At 37.6% G+C, this 16,082-nt stretch overlaps 1 long non-coding RNA gene across 6 annotated transcripts in view; it reads left to right on the plus strand.

The window, feature by feature from the left end:
• LOC101712638 (uncharacterized) overlaps nucleotides 1-16,082 on the plus strand; it is a 313,187-nt gene that overhangs the window by 17,441 nt on the left and 279,664 nt on the right. For 5 of the 6 annotated variants that reach the window (XR_015450050.1, XR_015450053.1, XR_015450051.1 and 2 more), the window contains exon 4: nucleotides 12,673-12,747. This is a non-coding gene — a long non-coding RNA (uncharacterized LOC101712638). Of the gene's footprint in view, nucleotides 1-11,836; nucleotides 12,005-12,672; nucleotides 12,748-16,082 lie in introns of all 6 variants that reach the window. The other variant, XR_015450049.1, reaches the window with a different exon arrangement.

Genomic DNA, 16,082 nt, shown 5'->3' on the forward strand with positions numbered 1-16,082 from the left:
ATGGAAGGTCATTTCTAGAGAGTTCCATAGTTGGCAGACCCGCTGTCACATATATTGCTGGATTTGTAAGCACAGCTCAGGATGGTCTGTGATTGTCAACATGTGTAGAGGCCTTTTCCCAAGATTCTCCTAGTTTTTGCCAAGTAGAGATAAATGCTGATGGAAACTGTCATTTGTCACATTCCTGGAAGCCAAGTGTCTCCCTAATATATTTTTCCTCCCCAAGCAGGGCTGTCAGGGAAAGTGGATGAAGAGGTGGATGAGTTGGCTTTACTCTTTTGCCCACTGAAAGAAATGGCCTGGAGCTGGCCTAGAGGAATGGGTTCAGATGGCTTCATTGTAAAAGATCCCTTCACACATTAGTTTGAAACAAAAGGCTGTATGTTTGTGTGAAAAAATATTACCACTTTCAAGTGTGACCATGAGTAGGATTAATCACAGTTTTAATATTCAATGCTGCAGTGTAATCAAGAAGGAAATCTTGAGAAAGTGCCCTGGACTTTTCATCTCTGTGGACGTTTTAGAACTTCTGAGTGCTATTGCTGGCTTAGATTTTCACTTTCTTAATACATGGATTCTCATTTTCTTAATCTCCACTCTATTTCAAAATATGAGTTTGCATCCCATTAATGGCCATCAGAGTGACAGCAATTTCATTAGGTCCCATTGGAAATAGGAGTGAGGTTCAATTTCATTAGTGTCTGCCACTCTCTTTCAGTTTGTTCTTTAGTGCTTCCGCTAAAAGTTGAGCCAGAGAATATCTGAATCACTGTCACCCAGATATTATCTTCATCAAGTAATTTTTATCATAAACTCACCACCACATCATCCACTCAAGAAAAACAAGCAGTCAAATTAACCCAGGAGCATGAAGGGAGGGCTAGGAATGGGGAAAAAATAAGAACCAAGATGCATTATATAAAGGTACAATTCCCAATGAGAAATGTAATTGTGTTGTATACCTACAATGTACCAATAAAAGAATTTAATACAAAAAAAAAAATTAACCCAGGAGCAAAGACTATTTAACCTATGGACAATTTTGGAGTCCTTTGGATCCCTGTGCTATCCCTTAGTGAGACCTTGGTAGGAAGTAAATTTGCTACTAAGGCAAATTATATGCATAAAGGGGCAGGAGACCTGGTAATATTCTGAGAGTTATCTCTCCTATCTCTTTAGTTTTAAGGCTTTTTAAAAAGTAGGGAGGACACTGTATTATCATTCAGTGGTTTCTAGATATTTTTCATGAATCGGTTAAATTTAAAAAGAGGGGCCGGGGACGTAGCTCAGTGGCATAGCGCCTGCCTGGCAAACATGAAGCCCTGAGTTTGATTCCCAGTACCAAAAAAAAAAAAAAAATTAAAAAGGAAAATTTAAGAGACCGATATGATTTCCACCACTTAATTTTGTCAAGTATAGATATTTAAAACTATATTTATTGTAAGCTATTGATATCATTTCATAAAGAAGTTTGAATAATGTGGGTAGATATAATTCCAAATAAAGAATGGTCTTCAAATTGAATAGTGGCTAACATTTATTGAAGTCGTTATTTTCAAGGAGCTGTTGTAAATCATTTGAATGACCTTTTGAGATGGATACTGTTTTTGTTCCCATCTTACAGATGTGGATATCAAGATACAAAGAGGTAATATGTTCAAAATAACAGAAACGTAAGAGTTTGGGCGCATTTCTTCAGAGTCTATATTTTTTGAAATTATGTGACAGGCCTTAATAATGCCTTACATGCACATAGCTTCACTAAAAACATGGTTACTGCTTTAGTTCAGGTTGCTATAACAAAGTAGCATAGATTGTGTGGCTTATAAACAACAGAAATTTATTTCTCACAGGTCTGGCAGATTCAATGTCTGGTTTATAGACATCTGTCTTCTTGCTGTGTCTTCACCTGGTGAAAGGGCCAAGGGGTCTCTTTCAAGCCTCTCTTGTAAGGACACTAATCTCATTCACGAGAGAGTCTTCATGACCTAATTACATCCTAAAGATTTCACTTTCCAATGCCATCACTGCAGGTGTTAGGTAAGGGGCACAAACATTCAGACCAGCAGTTCTCATTTTCACATTGATGGGTGTACAAGTGATCACATTCACATGCGAGTCTGCAAATTAGCAAATTACGGTCTCTTTTGGAGAACTGAGAGACTGGCAGTTAGTATGGAAGGCTTAGGCCTCAACTTCATGAGGTCCTCAAATTTAAACCCTTAATGTTGTCATCAAATATTGTCATGCATCTAGATACTGAGAGATACCATCTTTGATGGTTACTCTTGATTGTCAGCTCATTTGGCTTGAGAGACACTTAAGAGATTAGTAAAACACACCTGTGGGTGTTTCATGGGGTATGTCTGGGTAGGTCGTGGGGATGTGACCTGGAGAACTACATCTGATTCCTGGCTCCTTTCCCAGGACCTGGCCCTTTTTCTCCTACCCTCTGTTTCTCAGGTGCCATGAGAAACATGCAGTTTTCCTCCACCATGTTTTTCCATCATGATGTTTCTGCCTGGGAGCCAGCAAACCATGGACTGAAATCTCTGGAACCCTGAGCCAAATAAACTTCTTCTCGTCTAAATTGCAGGTGTCAGGTATTTTGTTCCAGCAATGGGAAATTGCCCAATAAAACATTCGGTTTAATAAAGAGGTCATTCACTCAATTTCTTGTGTATTATTACCAGGCATACCACACACAGTACACTATGAATTAATTTTTTCAAAATAAAACATAATTATTTTGTGGGAAACATCATTTTACTGGCACTGAAACTATATTGTGATGGAGAGAGTGCTTATATCCCCCTACTCCAGTTTCCACAGAGGGATGGAGGATGCTCTTCTTCCCTTCTCAGGAGGGAAAGCCATCCCAGGAGTCCTCTTATGTTCTGCCCTTCACTCTCTCCTCCTTCTGGGAGATGGAATGGTTTCCTGGTTGGTGGAGCGGCTTGACTCAGTGCTTTTTGGATTTGTCTTAGAGTCAGTCTAGCTGTACACATCTTATCCTGTGGTTTGCCTACTGAAACATCTCTGCCTGTAAGGAGAGTCAAATTTATTTTGGGGAGGGCCAAGAGCAAGCGCCATTGGCTTCAGATCTGAAGCCACATTGGTTTGATCTGTTACAAAGATAACATTTTAATACTTACTTTTCTGTCTTTTTTGCTTTATTTATGATGTGACTGCAAATTTTGGGAAATAGAAAAGGAAGTACATATTTAGTTTCTAAACTCCAAGGCTATGCGACAGCATACAGTTGTGAGATGGAGTTTGAGAGGGGCCTTAACAGGTCATCTAAAACCTCATCTATGATAAATACCTCTTTTATTTTATGAAAAAAAATTTTATACTCAAATAATGAAAATAACAATAATTATTACATTGTGTATTGTCATCTTCAAAGTAGTTACTCAGAGTACAAGACATAAACCAAATGATTTTTACAAAAAAAATAGTAATACAAAACTTTCTTTTCAGTGAACCAGAATAAACTAGTAGTATAAATGAAACCAATTAGCATATATTTTGAAATATTTAAAATAATGAAATTTGTAATTTGGGGAAGTATTTGAACTTCTCCATAATTCCTATTTATCTTCTTTCTATTTTGCTCTTTATTTATATATCTATATATCTATATCTATAGTGTTTCTCATATAAGAGAAACTATCAATATTTGAGCTTGTGTCTTATTTCACTTAACATTATATTCTCAAGTTGCAGTTATTTACCTATGAATACCTGAATTTATCTTTCTTTATGGCTATGTAGTACTCCATAGTGTATAAGTATTATATTTTCCTTATCCTTTCTGTTTCTAAGATCTAGCCATTATAAATTGTGCTGCTATAAATATGGATATGAATGTATGCCTGTAATGAGATGATTTTAACTCTTTTGGGAAGATGCCTAGAAGGGGTCAACATACCTAGAAGCTGGGTGAAGTGGAATTTCTATTTTCAGTTTTTTGAGGAATCTCCACATTGATTTCCATAGTGGTTGTACTAGTTTACAGTGCCACCAATAGTGCAGTAGAATTCCTTTTTCCCCATATCCTTGATAGAATTTGTTATTATTGGATTTTTTGACCATAGCCATTCTTTCTGGGGTAAGATGGTATCTTAGTATATGTGCTGCCAAAGCGAGCACAAGATGGTATCTTATTGTAGTTTTAGTTTGCAGTTTTATGATGGCTAGTGACAAGGAACGTTTTCTCATGTATGTATTGGCCATTTGTACTGAGAAGTGTCTATTTATTTCAGTTGCCCATTTTTGATTGGGTCTTTTATTTTTAGGGGTCTAAGATTTTTCACTTCTTTATATAGTCTAGATGTTAGTCCTCTGTTCATGGAATAGCAGGCAGAATATTTTCCCTCTCGGTAGGTTGTCTTTTTACTCTGTTAGTTGTTTGCTTTTTTTTTTTTCATACTGGGGATCGAACTCAGCACCTTGCACTTGTGAGGCAGGCACACTGTCACTGAGCTAAATCCCCAGCCTAGGAGATTTTAATTTGATATAATCCCATTTGTTGATATTTTGGTATTATGTCTTGTGTCATTGGGGTTCTGTTCAAAAAGTCCTTGCCTACACCTATCTTCAGGAGTTGTACCTGTTTTATATTCCATTAGGTTTTTTTTTTCTATTTTAACACTTAAATCTTTGACCTATTTTGATTTTAGTTTAGTACATGGTAAGATAAGTGGGTCTAGACTCAATCTTCTGCATGTGGATATCCAATTTTCCTAGTACCATTATTAAAGAGGTTAACTTTCCCTCAGTATATATTTTTGGTTCTCTTGTCAAGGTCAAATAATTGTTTGTGCCTGGGATTCTTTCTGCTTCTGTTCGGTTTCATTGATACACATACCTGTTTTTGTGCCAGTACCATGCCATTTTATTTTATTTTTTTTTAAATTTTACTTTATTGGTACATTTTAGGTATACAGTATAATGACATTCATCATTGGAAATTTGCACCTTTACATAATCTCTCTTGGTTCTTATTTTTCCCCATTCCCCTGCTCTCCCTTCAGCACCTCCATCCCTCCCTATTTACAAAGACTTTGTTTCCCTTTTTTCATTTTCTCATACTAATTCCATTCCCTTCTTTCCTTTCCCCTACCCCTCCCACTTCCCCTTCCCCTTTGCCCCTTTTCTTCCTATTTCACATTATCTATTAAACCATTTAGTCCTTATTTACACTTTCAGTTTCTCACACTGGAGAAACTATTTGGTATTTACACAGTGTGTGTCCCATTTATTTCACTTAAGAGCATCGCCTCAATGTGCATCCATTTAGCAATAAATAGCTCTAATTTCTCATTTTTTATGGCTGATTAGTACTCCATTTTGTAAAAAAAAAAACACGTTTTCTTTATTCAGTCTCCAGTTGATGGGCAACTGGGCTGCTTCCAAATTTTAGCTATTACAAACTGTGCTGCTATGAACATGGGTGCACATATGTAACTGTGGTATGATTCTTTTAATTCTTTGGGGAAGCTACCCAGCAGGGGAATAGCTGGGTCAAATGGGACTTCCAGTCCTAGTTCTTTGAGGTATCTCTATATTAATTTCCACAGTGGTTGCATCAGTTTACACACCCACCAGTAGTGGAGCAGTGTTCCTTTCTCCCTGCACCCCCGCCAGCATTTATTGGTTGATTTCATGATAGCAGCCATTCTTTCTGGAGTGAGGCGGAATCTGTGCATTGTTTTCATTTGCATCTCTCGAATGACCAGTGATGTTGAACATTTTTTCATATGTTTATTTGCTATTTCTACTTCTTTGTCTGAGAAATGTCTGTTCATTTCAGATGTCCATTTTCAGATTGGGTCTTTAAATTTGGGAGTTCTGATTTTTTTAAAGTTCTTTATGGATACTAGAAAGTTGACCTTTGTCTGAGGAACAGCAGGTGAAGATTTTTTCCCCCATTGTGGGTTGTCTCTTTACACTTGGTGGTTTCTCTTGCTGTGCAGAAGCTTTTTAATAAGAAGAGACCCCACTTGTTGATTGTTTGTGCTAGTTCACAGGCAACTGAGGTTTTGTTCATAAAATCTTTTCCTACACCAATGTCTTCAAGAGTTCTACCTAACCTCTGTTCCAGGCAATTCAGTGTTTCTATTTTAATATTTAGATCTGCAATCCATTTTGATTTTAGTTTAGTGTGTGGTGTGAGATATAGGTCTTGTTTTTTTTTGGGTACCAGGGATCGAACTCAGGTCCTTGCACTTGCAAGGCAGGTGACAGAACCACTGAGCTAAATCTCCAGCCCAATATAGGTCTTGATTTAATCTTTGGCAAGTTGAAACCAAATTTTTCCAGCATCATTTATTAAAGAGACTATCTTTCCTCCAGTGAGGGTGTTTGGCTCCTTTATTGAAGATGAGATGACTGAGTGTGTCTGGAGTTGTTTCTGCATCTTCTAATCTGTTCCGCTGGTGCTCAGGTCTGTTTCTTTGCCAGTACCGTGCTGTTTTTATCACAGTAGCTTTGTAGTATAGTAGCAGGTTGGGGATTGTGATACCCCCTGCCATGTCTCTGTTACCTAGAATTGCTTTTGCTATTCTGGGTCTCTTCTTGTTCTAAATGAATTTTTGGATTGTTTTCTCAAGGTCTGTGAAGTATGCTGCTGGAATTTCAATTGGGATTGCATTGAATCTATATAGCAGTTTTGGAAGTATGGCCATTTTCACTGTATTGATCCTTCCTACCCAGGAGCAGGGGACGTCTTTCCATTTTCTGATATCTTCAATCTCTCTTTTCAGAGTGCTATAGTTTTCAGAGAAGAGGTCTTTGGTTTCTTTCATTAGGTTGATTCCTAGGTATTTCAGTTTTTGGGGTGCTATTGTAAAAGGAATTGTTTGCCCTATTTCTGTCTCAGTGAGTCTATTGTTCATGTAGAGGAAAGCTATTGGTTTTTGTGTGTTGACCTTGTATCCAGCTACTCTACTGAATTTGGTTATTAAGTCTAGAAGACTTTTGGTGGTGTTCTTGGGGTCTTCTGTATAGAGTATCATGTCATCTGCAAATAATGTCAATTTGACTTCTTCCTTTCCTATCTTTATTTCTTTTATTAATTTCTCTTGTCTAATTGCCATGGCTAATGTTTCCAAAACTATATTGAACAGGATTGGTGATAGTGGACATCCTTGTCTTGTTCCTGATTTTAGTGTGAAGGATTTCAATTTTTGACCATTTAGTGTGATATTGACTGTTGGTTTTTCATAGATGGCTTTTCTCAGATTGAGGTAGAGACCATCTATTCCAATTTTTTGTAGGGTTTTTATCATAAATGTGTGTTGGATTTTGTCAAATGCTTTTTCTGCATCTATGGAGATAATCATATGGTTTTTGTCCTTGGCTCTATTGATATAGTGTATTACATTGATTGATTTGCATATGTTGAACCATCCCTGCATCCCTGGGATGAATCCCACTTGATCAGGGTGTATGATCTTCTTGATGATCTTTTGCATTCTATTTTCCAGTATCTTATTAAGGATTTTTGCATTTATGTTCATTAGTGAGATTGGTCTATAGTTCTCATTTTCGGTTGGGTCTTTCTCTGCTTTGGGAATCAAGGTGATGCTTGGTTCCAGGAATGAATTCAGGAGTATTGCTTCCCTTTCAATTTCATTGAAGAGTTTAAACAGTAGTGGCAGTAGTTCCTCTCTAAATGTCTTATAGAATTCAGCAGTGAAGCCATCAAGACCTGGGCTTTTCTCAGTTGGTAAGTTTTTAATTGCCTTTTCAATTTCATTGGTTGATATTGGGTTGTTTAGAACTTTTAGGTCTTCTTTGTTCAACTTTGGTAATTTATACATATCTAGGAATCTGTCCATTTCTTCTGTGTTTTCCATCTTGTTTGCATATAGGTTCTTGAGGTAGGTATTGATGATCCTCTGGATTTCTGCCAGGTCCGTTGTAATTGCACCCTTTTCATTCCTAATTGCATGGATTTGGGCCTTTTCTTTCCTTTTTCTGATAAGATTGCTAAGGGTGTGTCAATATTGTTGATTCTTTTGAAGAACCAAGTCTTGGCTTCATTAAATTTTTGTATTGTTCTCTTAGTCTCCATTGCATTGATTTCTCCTCTGATCTTTATAATTTCCTCCCTTGTATGAGCTTTGGGTTTGTCCTGCTCTTCTTTTTCTAGAAGCTTGAGGTTCAGCATCACGTTGTTTAATTGGGCTCGTTCTGTTTTCCTAATATGTGTATTCACTGGTATGAATTTCCCTTGTAAGACTGCTTTCGTTGTGTCCTGTAGATTCCGATATGTTGTATTGTCATTGTCATTTAATTGTAGGAACTGTCTGATTTCTTCTTCAATTTCCTCTGTGACCCATTGGTTATTTAGAAGTGTGTTGTTCAATTTCCATGTGATTATGTAATTTTTGCAGTTTCTTTTGCTATTGATCTCCAATTTCATCACACTATGGTCTGATAATATACAGGGGATAACTTCAATTCCTTTGCACTTACTTAAACATGTTCTATGTGTGAGTATGTGGTCTATTTTTGAGAATGACCCATGTGCAGCTGAGAAGAATGTGTATTCTGATTTTGTGGGGTGGATCACTCTGTAAATATCTGTTAAGTTCATTTAAGAGTTTTATTGAGTTCTAGTATTTCATTACTTATTTTTTGTCTAATTGATCTATCTATTTGTGACAGTGGGGTATTGAGGTCCCCTACTACTATTGTTTTAGTGCATATATGACTTTTCATGTCTGTTAGTATTTGTTTTATCTAGTTGGGCACACTAGTGTTTGGTGCATAGATATTTATGATTGTCACCTCTTCCTGTTGGATTATTCCTTTTACAAGGGTGTAGTGTCCTTCTTTGTCTCTCTCAATCAGTATTGGTTTGAAATCCACTTGATCTGCAAAGAGGATAGCTACTCCTGCATTTTTTTGGATCCCTGTCACATGGAATATTGTTTTCCATCGTTTAACTTTCAATCTATGAGTTTCTTTTTGAATTAAGTGTGTTTCTTACATGCAACATATTGTTGGATTTTTCTTCTTGACCCATTCTGCCAGTCTATTTCTTTTGATTGGTGAATTGAGACCATTAACACTGATGGTTATAACTGACACATATTGACTTATCATTGTCATGACTTTTTCATTTTGTTGGATTCTTCCCTTTACATTTAATTTCTTGTTGCACCCAATGGATTCATTCTGCTGGGTTTCCTGGGGTTGTAATCCTCTTTGTCTGTTCCTAGAATATTATCTAAAATTTTTTGGAGTGCTAGTTTTGTATTCATGAAGTTCCTAAGGTGCTCTTTGTCATGAAAGTATCTTATTTCTCCATCAGTTTTGAAAGATAGTTTTGCAGGTTACATCAATCTGGGTTAGAGGCTATTTTCTTTTAGGACTTGGAATACATCACTCCAAGCTCTTCTTGCCTTGATGGTTTGCATTGAGAAGTCTGCTGTGATTCTGATGGGCTTTCCTTTGTATGTGATTTGTTTCTTTTCTCTAAGTGCTTATGGAACTTTGTTCTTCTGTTGGGTTTCTGGAATCTTAACAATTGTATGCCTATGTGTAGATTTTTTTTTGATCAAGGCTAGTTGGAGTCCTATATGCCTCACTTATCTGTATGTCAAGTTCTTTTCCCCTGCTTGGGAAGTTTTCTGCCATCACTTCTGTGAACAGTTTTTTTATGTCATCTGCACTCTCTCCTATTTCTTCATCGACTCCAGTCAGTCTTATATTATTCTTCTTTGCATTGTGTAGCAGCTCCTGGATTGATTTCTTGTGGTCCCTTACAATTTTAAAGCAATTTTTCTTTTCCTGGTCACTAATTGCAATCTTATCTTCTATATGTGAAATTCTGTCCTCACAGTGGCTCATTCTGCTCTGTAGACTTTCAGTGGAGTTTTTCATCTCGTGGAAATCTGTTTGTTACTGTTTTATGGATTCCATTTGTTTCCTATGTTCGGATTCTATCATGTTCCTGAGCTCCTCTATTTTTTTATCTGTGTTCTCTCTAGATTTATTAATTATGTCTTGCACTATGGGCACAATCTCTGCTGTTATATGAGAAATTATTTCTGATTTCATTTTTTCCAGATCCTCTTTTGTTGCCAGTTCAGGGAATCCAGGTGGTTGAGTATCAGAGTGTTCCATTTTGTTTCCCTTTGGGGTTGCTGTAGGGGATCTGAAAGTGTGGTTTTGAGACTTGTTTATGTGTCCTCTCATTTTGCCGGTAGAGGGGTGCTTTGGGGGCCCATACGGCTGACCTCCTCTGCACTAGGAGTGGTGGAACAGTGGCCCCAAAGCCGCTTCCTCTGAACTGGGAGCGGTGGAACGGGAGCCCGGAAGCCCCTTCCTCTGTGCTGGCACCATGCCATTTTAATCACTGTACCTTTATAGTATAACTTCAAGACTGGGATTATGATGCCATTTGCATTGCTTTTGTTACCCAGTTTGCTGTTCTATTCTATTCTGGGTCTCTTGATTCCATATAAATTTTAGGATTGTTTTTTCTACCTCTGAGAGAAATATTGTTGGTGTTTTGATTGGGGTTGGGTTAAGTCTGTGTATTGATTTTGGAAGTATTGCCATTTTCATTGTGTTCGTTGCTCCTAACCAGGAACAGGGGATATTTTTTCTATTTTCTGATGTCTTTCTTGATTTCATTTTTCAGTCTGAGGTAGTTTTCATTGTAGAGTTTTTTCACTTCTTTAGTTAATACTTAAATATTTAATTTTTTGATACTATTGTGAATGGCATTGTTTTCCTCACTTTTTCAGTGAGTTCATTACTAGTATATAGAAATGCTATTGATTTTTGTGTGTTTATTTTGTATTCTGCTACTCTGCTGCATTTAATTATCAATTCTAGGAGTCTTTTGGGCCTTGTAAGTAAAGGATCATGTCATCTACAAATAAGGATATTTTGACTTCCTCCTTTCCTATACATTTCCCTTTTATTTCTTTCTCTTAGCTGATGGCTCTGGCTAATGTTTTGAGGACTATGTTGAATACGAGTTGTGATAATGGACATGCCAAAGACCACTTTGGAATAAGCATTTTTAACTTTTTCTTAACCCTAACTTTGTGATATGTACTGGACTACAGGCTTTATGTACAAATGATCTCATTTAATTCTTACAGCAATCCTTTGAGATCCCATGAGATAGGATTGCTGTAATAATTACTCCTATTGTTATCACCATTTTACTAATTAGAAACTTGAAGCTTGGAGAGGTTAAATAATATGCCTGAAGTTACAGAATGATTCAGCAGAGCTCCACTGAGGGGTTAACAAGACAAATCCAATCCTATCGCTGTATGCCAAAGACAGACATTAAGCAATTAACCAAATAAATAATTGATAATAACTGTAATGAATGCTGTGATAGATGCTAAGAGAACATGTAATCTCTACTCTGAGGGGGTCAAGGAAAACATTGTTACTTGACAAAGTAGCATTCATTCGTGGATTTCCATACTATGTAGGAGTTAGCAAGGCAAAGATATGGGCGGAATCTGAGTAGGGATGTGGAATGGGCAGTTTTCTGGGAAGAGGGACACAATAGCAGAGAGGGTGGGGAAAAAGGGGTGTGACAGCCTATGGATCTGAAAGAAGACCAGCAGGCAGACTGCCAGGAAGCTGAGGAGGTAGCACCAGATGAGAGTGGAAAGCCAGGTTTGGGTAATGCTGGAGGCTTTGTAGGCCATGCCAAAAATTTTAGGAGTGTTACAGTGCCAGTGCAATACTTAATAAAAGGAGGGCAGTTGTGTCTATTTTTCTCTGCCTGCACTCTGCCTCTGGTTATTTTTTTAAGCCTTGCTTTCTGACTATCTGTGTCACTTAGGGTGGAATGTGAACTTATTGGCTTAGAGATCTGGCTGCGGGATTGGTGGTGCTCACTTCTACGTGTGTCTGGTGGGGTCATGAAAGCATGACCTTGGGATGTACGTTTGGTTTCTGGCCCTTTCCTCGCTGGATCAGTTCCCCTGCTCTACTTCCCAGCTGCCATGAGGTAAACAGCTTTGTTCCACCAAGCCCTTCTGCCATGATGTTACTACCCTGGAGCCTGCTAGCCATGAACTGAATCCTCTTAAAACATGAACCACATTAAACCTTTTTTCCTTTAAGTTGAGGTGTTAGGTATTGCATCCAGGAACAGGAAAGCTAATAGACTGCCTTAGAGAGAAATTTCCTATTAAAATATCAATCTCTCTTTAACACCTTGTGCCTTTTTATGGACTACTAATTTCTCTTAAGGAGGAGAGTGTGTGAAGAGTATTCAATTAATTTTCAGCCTTGGCTATACCTTAGAATTGCCTGGAAAGCTTTTAAATATTCTGATGCAAGGCCACACTCAAGACCAATTACATCAGAATCTTTAGACATGGGAGCCAAACATTCTATTTTATTTTATTTGGACAGTGGCCTCTGCAATTCAACTTAACAAGCATTGATTGAACCCCACTAATCCTAAACACAGGCACTGTGTTAGCTGCTACACTTACAAAGATAAACGTGAACACCTGTTAGCAGCTATTAACCATGCAGAAATTGCAGCTGTTACAACTGCTGGAAAAAGCAAGCCAGGCTGAGGCAGCTGGAGAAACTGGGAAGCAATGAATGAATCCTTGAAGTAAAAAATCAATGAAAAGAGTAAATCATGTGCTTTCATATCTATAGTGCCTCTCCTGGTCTACTCACTGCATCACCACTTAGAAGGAAGGACCAGAAATCGGGAACCACAAGACTTGAAAGGTGTGTGCTCATTCTGTCATTATGTGTGATGATTCAGAGCAGATCAGGCGGCCTGTGGCTTGCTTGCCTCTCAGGGCTAGCCAGAGAAATGAGACAGCATGTCCATCTATTCAAACATTTATTGAACATCTGTTTTGTGCTTGACTGTGTTAGACATTGGGGCTACAAAGATTATCCACATTTTCTCAACTCAGGTAGTACACAAAAGAGATCTAATCTGTTTTATAGTTTATCAAATTTGAATGGAAACGACTGAATGAAATACTAAGGTATTTTAAAAGGCTGATCTGGGGCTGGGGGTATGGCTTAGTGGTAGAGCACTTGCCTAGCATGTATGAGGCCCTGGGTTCAATCTCCAGCCCGGGGGTGGGGTGGGGTGGGGATTGGGAGGCTGATCTGTAGATAAAAAGATATAAATATGCAAGTTCTTTGGGAAAAACTCTGTAATGGGTGAAGGGAAAATTCTATTCCTTAAACCATATACCAATGGTGGTGAACCTATGGCACATGTGTTTTTTTTCTTTTAAAACAAAAGATATAAATGTACAAGTTGTTTTTTCCTAAACTAAAACCTCAGTATTCAGGTTTAGTCGCAGTGTTAGCACTTTGCAATAAATAAGTGGGTTTGGGGTTGCAGTTTGGGTTCTTGTCTCTAAAAGGTTCATCATGACTACTTTAAAGGTTTGCTGCTGATATTGAAACATACTAAGAGGCAGGCAATGACTTCTTTTTTACTTGTTTTATGTATTTTCTAGAATTATATCAGACACAAAAGAACACTTCCCAACTGCTATTGATTATGATTAAACAAGCTGTTTTTTTCCAAATGATGTTTTTTAAGAAAAGACATCCCAGTATGAAATACATCAAGTATTAAAGTCAGTGAAGTTTGACAAGATTTAAAAGGCTATAGAATCACGTATGACTTTTAAAGCTCTAGCGGTAACCCAAGTTTGCAGTGGTCCCTGGAAGCTTGAAATTCTGATTGCAACCTGAGTATCAGAAGAGATCATCCTTGTGCAATAAATACCCAGGTTTCCATTTAAAGCTCTACTTTTAGATAAAATGAGAGAAAGTGAAGAATATCTAATCCATAGCAAAGTCCAATCACATAATGAGACCCTAAAAATTTAAAAGTAATAAATGGGCTGAGGATATAGCTCAGTGTAGAGGCTCTAGATTCAATCTCCATTACCAGGAGGAAAAAGGGAGGAGGAAATTAAGGCCCAGAGATATGAAGTGCACTATTCAAAGTCTCACAGCTAGTTAGCAACTGAACTTAATATTCTGTGCTTCCTGTTATGCCACATAGGTTTCCATATTTCTGCCAACATTACCATAGCCTTGATTCCATTGACTCAGCCTCTGCTCTATAAATAATTAAAACACAGTTATTCCTTTGATGTTGAATAAGTGGGAAACTTAGCCCAGAATGGACAAGCAACAGTTAGAAGATATGATCACATAAATGCTCCTAGCTATCATTTAATAAAAGATAGGAGTTTATTGGTATGGTCTCCTAGGATTTCAAATTAAAATGAAACTGAAAGATTATTCACTTTATTTAGACACAGAACTGTATTTATTATAATACAATCCTTTTTTGTTCTACTCTGACCTTTAAAATGGTATGTGGTTAAATAAAATTTAAAAATTATGTATTAAGAATACCTTAAATTTTTTCTTTATAGCAATATGATATAGACATTTTTCCCACCATGTACTGCTAAAATTTTAGGATATTTCCCCCTCCATCTCAATATTATTTATGATCAAAAGTTTGTATCTAACTGAACTAAGTACATATTTAGCAGAGTTGTGTCACAGTTTGAATTTCACGCACATTCTTACTTATATTTGTTTAAAAATACTCAAAGAGATCAGAATGCACAGCACTATTTATTCTAATATTAATATGAATGCAAGTCCCAGTGATGTTACAAATACATTTGTTTCAACAGTTCTGACTCATCAGGTGGATAACCTGCTTTTGTGCTCCTCTTCTCTGCTCTTTCTAAGATTGCAATTGCCCAGCTAACTTAGCCAATGGATGAGCTGAAAAGGGCTGGTTTGGGCTGGAAAGGAGAGAAAGAGAGAGAGAGAGAGAAAGAGAACAGACAAGCTTAGAATGGAGTTCCATTGAACTACTGTATCTAGTTATGATCATGTCACTTCCAGGTTCCTATCACTGGGACAAAATGCCTAACAGTTGCAATTTAAAGGAGAAGACATTTATTTTGGCTCACAGTTTCAATGGATTCAGTCCGTGGTTTTGCTATTTCCAAGGAGAAGACAGCATAGTGGAGGAGCATGCTGGAGAAAAGCTGCACATGTCACAGTGTCCAGGAAGATGAGAGCGAAAGGAGGGGCTGGCGACAAGAATACAACCTTCCAGGCCACACCTCCAGAAGACCATACCTCTGAGTTTAACCCAGGGAGGGTTCACTATTGACAAAGGATGTGGCATAAAAGATAGATATAAGACTCAAACATACCCATTTCATTAAAGCAATCTTCTTGCATTACATAGAAAGCAAGCAGATGCTACAAGAGAGAATAGATCCCTTTCAATTGGTATGTCATGCATGAGACTTTGAAAGGAGATATACTTCATCATTTAGAGAGCACTTAAGATTATGTTCCTACTTCTCTAGGATAGCTAAAAAAGGTGAGGACTGCTATGAAAACATTACAGAGGTTCTCTTCACTTGCAATCTTTTTTATTTTATGAAAAAATAAAACAAAATTTCACAACAAAATAAGGGAATAACAATAGTTAATACACTGTATAACATTATCTTCAAAGTAGTTAGAGTACAAGGTAGACAAAAAAGACTCTCTTACAAAGAAGAAAACAGATAATACCATGAAACTTTCTTTTCAATGAACTAAGAGAAACTAGTAGTATAAATGAATCTTGAGTACAGTCTTGTTCCAACTTGACAATCAGGTATCATATAACCTGGTTTCAAGACTCAACTCCTCAAGATTCTCCACCTCCCTGGTTCTCAAAATGAGTTTCCAGTCCCACAAACAGCTGTTCATGCCCTGCTGTAACCATTTACATATGAAGAACTTCTGACCCTACTCCAAGATCTACTGAACCAGGAACTCTGAGAGGGAGCCTCAGTACCTCTGACTTTGAAAAGGCTTCTGTGTTATTCTGCTTCAGGCTGGTGTGAAAGCAACCACTCCACCCTATATACCCAACCTCCTGTGTACCTCAGATCACCTGGGAATGTGCTCTTTGGCCTTGGGCTCTTGGACAGTGAGAGGAATGAATGTTTGGGGGCTGGGGATTTAGCTCAGTGGTTCCGCCACCTGCCTCAAAAGCG

This window comes from Heterocephalus glaber, unplaced genomic scaffold (genome assembly GCF_053883595.1).
Source record: "Heterocephalus glaber isolate CG9 unplaced genomic scaffold, H.glaber_assembly_v1.0 deba00000901, whole genome shotgun sequence".
In the NCBI taxonomy this organism is placed as follows: domain Eukaryota; kingdom Metazoa; phylum Chordata; class Mammalia; order Rodentia; family Bathyergidae; genus Heterocephalus; species Heterocephalus glaber.